Raw genomic sequence first — 6,268 nt, forward strand, 5'->3', positions numbered from 1 at the left:
GCAGAGACCTACTTGTAGTCCTCAGTAGGCATACTTGGAGGCTGTCCCTTAGCCTCGGAACCTTTTTAAAAAGCCATCTACAAAGTGGTAATGATGAGCCTGCTCTTACTGGAAGTGTGGTAGCAAGGATTGAAGGAGATAACGAATTTAAAAGCCTCTAAATTTTCAAAGGGAAGGTGTTATTCTGAAAGTGTAGCCCCCTTCATTTGCATTTTAATCACTTGACCTTGTGTCTCTTCCCTTCTCCCGGTGGTAACCTTCCCAGAAAGCTGCAGGCTTTGGCTCTGGTAACACCAATGCCTTCCTTCAGGGTATAAAACCTGTCTTTTATTCGTTTCTTGATCCCAAACTGCATCTTTAAGCGTGACACTCTTCAGGATTTACATCCCTCTGGTGGGTGTTTTCCACTTGACAACTCTTTTAAAGACATAGAACCTTATTTTATTTACTGCCTTCTATAAATTATTTACTAGCAGGCTACGGTAATTCCATTAAAGCCACATAGTTTGTTTATACTAAATAGTTATCTTGGGACTCCTCGCTTGCCCTAGAGCTGGGGGGCTCCAGGGAGGTTGAGACGATTTGCACTGGCTAGAGATGTCCATGGAAAGGATAGGGGTCCAAGGAAAACGAAAATGACCTTATTTCTCTTGATGAGTCATTAAAAATTAAATGCAATCTAATCGTCGTTTCTGTTCGGTGTTAAGTGTGATACTGCCCCACTATCCCTTCCCCAATCCTCCTGTGTACTGGCCCACATGAGGTAGCAAGATTTTTTGCAAGGAACTAACTCAAGGAGGTAGACATAAATCAGATTTGAGGAAGGTGGGGGATTTAGTGGCTTGGATGGGGGGCGGGGGCGGGGGAGGGATGCACGGACTGTGATTGGGATGAAAGGAGGGTGAGGAAAGGGGAAGTCCGGAGCTCCTTGTGGGGGGGGGGGGTAGCTAGTGAAAGGGAACTAGCACTTCAAACTTTGTCTTTGGTCCCCTCCCACAACAAGTGAACCAAGGCAGAAAAAAACAGCTGACGGAAGGCACCAGGCTTTATAGATTGTGTGTGTGTGTGTGTGTGTGTGTGTGTGTGTGTGTGTGTACATGCACGCACGCGCGCGAGCGCGGAAGGGGGAATGGGGTGGCGGAGGGTGGGGGCCGCAGGCATGTCTGTGTCTCGCCAAGATTTTAGCATTACTTCTTTCTACTTTTCCTTTCGTGTTATGTGTATATAAAACTATATTTCTCTACTTAAGGACCTCTCTGGAAACCAAACATGCCAGAAGATATATTGGCCTTTCGGAGAGGACGTACCAGCCATAAACGAAATTTTTGTTTGAACTCGCTGCCTTAAATTATGTTGGCCTTGGAAAGGGGGAGGGTTTTATCTATTGCTGATGAAGGCTTTAAAAAAGAGGGCTCTAGAGGAATGTAGTAACTGTGTTTTAGTATTCCACCTCGTTTTGCAGAGGGGGTTTTCAGAATGGTTATTAGTACTGCAACACAGGGAGAGATAAACAAAACATTGGGACAAAAAGCCAGTTGTTTGAAGCAGCTCAGAAATGATCTACAATAAATATAAAGGTCACTTATTTAATACAGTATTGTTTTCTCTTTTCTTTCAGCTAAAATAGACATGCAAAGTAAGAAAAATTATATTGGTCTCAGTGAGTGAAAGACCTACTGCTGTGCATTACAGAGCTGGAAAACTGAAATTAACTTAAACATTCAGGACACATCTTGTATTCTCAATAGTTAGGTTCACGATAATTTAAAATTCAATGACATATTTCTAATATTCTTAGATTATATTTCTTGGTAACTTAGTTACCTTTATTAACTTAAATCTTGTTTTATCAAAAAGGGGGAGGAGAATTATAATAAGTATAAATATCTTAAGTATGCAAACATGCATGAAACATTTTGCCATGATGGGGATGCTGCTTAACCCTGCGAACGCCAACTTGAATGTATATTATATGACTGCATATTTCAATAGCCACATATATTTATTTTTAAAAAATGGAAGTACAATTTACATAACATGGAATTAAGCATTTCAAAATGAGCAATTCGGTGGTATTTAATAGTTACAATGTGCAATCACCACCACTATAAAGCTACAAAACAGGTCCATCAAGGTTGGTGATGATGGTTTCACAGCAATATGAATTTATTTAATACCACTGATCTGTACACTTATTTCAGGCCATGGCAGAACTTTTTAAGTTAGTGCTTATATTTCATATGACAAGTATTTTCTTCTAAGTATTTTCAAGTATGATACTATTTCCTTAAAATCTATTTCATCACATTCTATTCCATACATGTAATGACGGATACAAAGGGGGTTGTGTGTGTAAACAACATAATTTGCTTATGTATATTTTTTCTAGAAGGTAGAGATGCTTTGCTGTAAGTGCTCTGATGGCCACTGTAGTCTCACTATATCTCTGTCCATATCCATTATACCTAGTATAATTATAGCTGCCATAGCCACTATAGTGTTGATCACCACCATAGGCACTGTTGTAATTTCCATATCCTTGATCATAATAGTTAGTAAATCCTTGGTTCCACTTTTGGCCCTGACCTCAGCCTCGGCCCCTAATACCACCTCATCCACCAGCTGCAGCAGTTCTTCCTCCCTTTTGTTGTTGCTGTTGCTGCCTATATACCTTTTTGGGTTCAGTGATTTTTATTTTACACTTCTCAGAATCAAATTGATAATATCTGCTTTCTAACAACTTCTTTACTTGCTCCTCATCCATATATGTGATAAAACAAAAACCTCTTTTTTTCATTTGCTTTTGTATCCATGGGAAGTTCAAGATTTTCAATCTCTTCAAAGGCTCAAAAATATTCTTTAATTTGCTCTTCAGAAGTATCTGGGCTCAATCCACACACAAAAACTTTTTAGAGTGTCCCTTCTCTTAAAAGCTTTGGCTTTTGGGGGTCTCTACCAATTTGCCAACCAATCTGTGTCCCTTCAGTTCCAAAACATTATCAACACTAGCAGCATTTTTGAAAAGCATGAATCCAAATCCTTGTGATCTTCTAGTGACTGGATCTGTTTTATTTTTTAAATTACTTTATTAACTAAGGTATCACATATTTGTCTTCATCCCCCCATTCCCATCCCAAAACCCTCCCCACATATACCCCCACCCCCCCTGTTGTCTGTGACCACTGGTTAGATTCATATGCATGCATACAAGTCCTTTGGTTGATCTCTCTCCCTTATCTCCACCCTCCCCTACCTTCCCTCTGAGGTCCGACAGTCTGATCAATGCTGTTCTTGCTCATCAGTCTATGCTGTTCATCATTTTCCCTAGATGAGTGAGATCATGTGATACTAGAAATACACTTATAAGAATTGAAAATGAGACAAGCAATAATGGTTATGCTGAGAGGCAAATGAATCAGTCTATAGTGAGTTTCTTTCTGGGCCAACAGTTCTTTTGAGTCCCAATTTCTATGTCAAACAGTTCTTTATGTGTGCATGTCAGCAATGATATTTCAGTTCTGGATGGTGGACAAATGGTGGTAATGCAGGTCCAACCCTCTCTGGTTTGGTCCTGAGCAACCTGCAGTGATGCACAGCTGCTGACTGCTAATATGGCAAAGCCTTGTCAGCATCTTCCATCTCTGGACTGTTTCTCTTCTGTCTTCATAGCTGGAGTAGTCCTGTCAATTCCTCTCTGTTGCAGGAATCCACGTGGTGTTGGAGTTGTTTTCTGAAAATATACAAACATATTCTCTACCAAAAGTTAATAAAGAAATCTTTTCTATAAATTTGACTTGGGATCCTTTTTCATTTTTTGCCCAAATGATTTTCTTTTGGCTTGTTTAGACACCATGTATGTTTTACATGGGTGTCTTGCTGTTAGCATTACAAATGAAAGTTAATTTTCTAAAGTAAAAATTTTCTAGATGTAATTTACTTACAGTACATTTTTCCTTACATGATATTTTTCTATTATACTATACCCCATTTTTTTATTTAAATATTAGGAGGCTTTTGGAAATTTTATAATATAATTTTTGTTAGCTTATTTTTAATTAATTTCTTTATTGATTAAGGTATCACATATTTTTCCTCAACCCCCCATCCAATTCTCCACCCCCCTACTCATGCCCCCACCCCCTTATTGTCTTTGACCACTGGTTAGGCTCATATGTGTGCACACAAGTCTTTGGTTGATCTCTCCCTTTTATCCTCATCCTCCCTTTGAGGCCCAACAGTCTGACCCATGGCTTCTTATCTCTGGGTCTGTTCTTGTTCATCAGTCTATGTTGTTCACCATTTCCCCTAGATGAGTGAGATCATGTCCTACTGGAAATATACTTATAAGAATAAAAAATGAGACAATAATCGTTATGCTGAAAGACATATGAATCAGTCTGTAGTGAGCTTCTTTCTGGGCCACCAGTTCTTTTGAGACCCAATTTCAATGTCAAACAGTTCCTTATGTGTACATGTCAGCAATGATATTTCAGTTCTGCATGGTGGACAGATGGTGGTAATGCAGGTCCAACCCTCTCTGTTTGGTCCTGGGCAACCTGCAGTGATACACAGCTACTGACTGCTATTATGGTAAGGCATCATCAGAGACTTCGATCTCTGGATATAATCTTAATAGCTTTTAAATTTTAATTTTTTGCACTAAAATATGACTACTTTAGGTTCATTACATGTTACACAATTTTACCATGAGATGACTGCCAATAAAAATTTTAGTTAACACTTTAGGAACAGTTTTTTTTGTCCAGTACAATTGATTTTTCTAGAATATTCACTTATTTCAATTAGCCAATTTAAATTACCAGTAGCCTGAAAACTTGACTACTATTTTACTGTCAAATTTCATACTCTAACAACTATCTTATTTAACCCTGTAAATATTAGTGGAAAGGATTATTTGCCTTCTTGAGCAGGCCCTGAGCATTCATTGTGCTAGGCTGGGTTTAGATATCAAAAACCCCAGTTCCCCACATCATGGGTACAAGACAACTCAAACAAGTCTTGTTGCAGTGAGAGGGCAGCTGCTGTCTGCCAAGTCTCTGTCTGTTACCTGGGTCCCAATTTGAGCTGAGCATGGGAAGTTAAGCAGCCATGGGGGCAGGATACCTCCCTCAGCAAGGGTGAGGGTTCAGGCCCCTGCAAAGTTGGGGGGGGGGTGAAGGTCTGTGCCCCACTGGATCTGTTTTAATTGTGCAGTATATAACTTCCCCAAATCGAGACAAATATTCAGTCAGATCTTTCTTGCTTGTATCCCAGCTCAAGCCTCCAATAAACACTTCACCATCATTCTGATGACTTTTGTTCTCCTTCATCTTGGATCCCTTTGCAAATTCTTCTATGTTGCTATACCTCCTCCATGGTGATGGAGGAGTTTTGAGGGGAGTAGTGGGGTGCTGGCATGTAGTTCAAAACACAACATGGGCTTTTTAAAGATATATTTTATTGATTTTTTACAGAGAGAGAGAGAGATAGAGAGTTAGAAACATCGATGAGAGAGAGATATCGATCAGCTGCCTCTTGCACAGCCCCTACTGGGGATGTGCCCACAACCAAGGTACATGCTCTTGACAGGAATCGAACCCGGGACCTTTCAGTCCGCAGGCCAATGCTCTATCCACTGAGCCAAACCAGTCTTGGCTCAACATGGGCTTTTTAAATGAGAAGGTGGATCCCTGGACCACACTTACAAACACTATATTAGTCATTGTGGAAGGGATACGAGGCAAAGATTAATCTTTAATCTTACTGCTGGAGGCTAAGAACAGTAGTCAGCATAAGAAATGTGAGAAGTTCATCAGAAGGCTGATGGACATCTTCAGCAGGGCTGAAGAGCTGCATATTATTACCTGCTGCCAAACAGCTGAGGGCAATTCCCCTAACTCGGTGGTTGGCAAACTGCAGCTCATGAGCCACATAGTGCTCTTTGGCCCCTTGAATGTGGCTCTTCCACAAAATACCACAGCCTGGGTCAGTCTGTTTTGAAGAAATGGCGTTAGAAGAAGTTTAAGTTTTTAAAAACTTGGCTCTCAAAAGAAATTTCAATCTTTGTACTGTTGATATTTGGCTCTGTTGACTAATGAGTTTGCCGACCACTGCCCTAACCTGATAATCTTTTATTGGTTACTGAACTTTACTTTTTTTTTTTTTTAAACAGAGAGGAGGAGAGAGGGATAGAGAGCTAGAAACGTCGATGAGAGAGAAACATCGACCAGCTGCCTCTTGCACACCCCCTACCGGGGATGTGCCCGTA

The 6,268-nt window shown here is 40.2% G+C and overlaps 1 pseudogene; it reads right to left on the reverse strand.

Moving 5' to 3' along the window:
- Positions 1-1,343: 1,343 nt before the first annotated feature.
- Positions 1,344-5,924, reverse strand: LOC118721933 (annotated as a pseudogene).
- Positions 5,925-6,268: the final 344 nt, after the last annotated feature.

This window comes from Pipistrellus kuhlii, unplaced genomic scaffold (genome assembly GCF_014108245.1).
Source record: "Pipistrellus kuhlii isolate mPipKuh1 unplaced genomic scaffold, mPipKuh1.p scaffold_m20_p_19, whole genome shotgun sequence".
NCBI lineage: Eukaryota > Metazoa > Chordata > Mammalia > Chiroptera > Vespertilionidae > Pipistrellus > Pipistrellus kuhlii.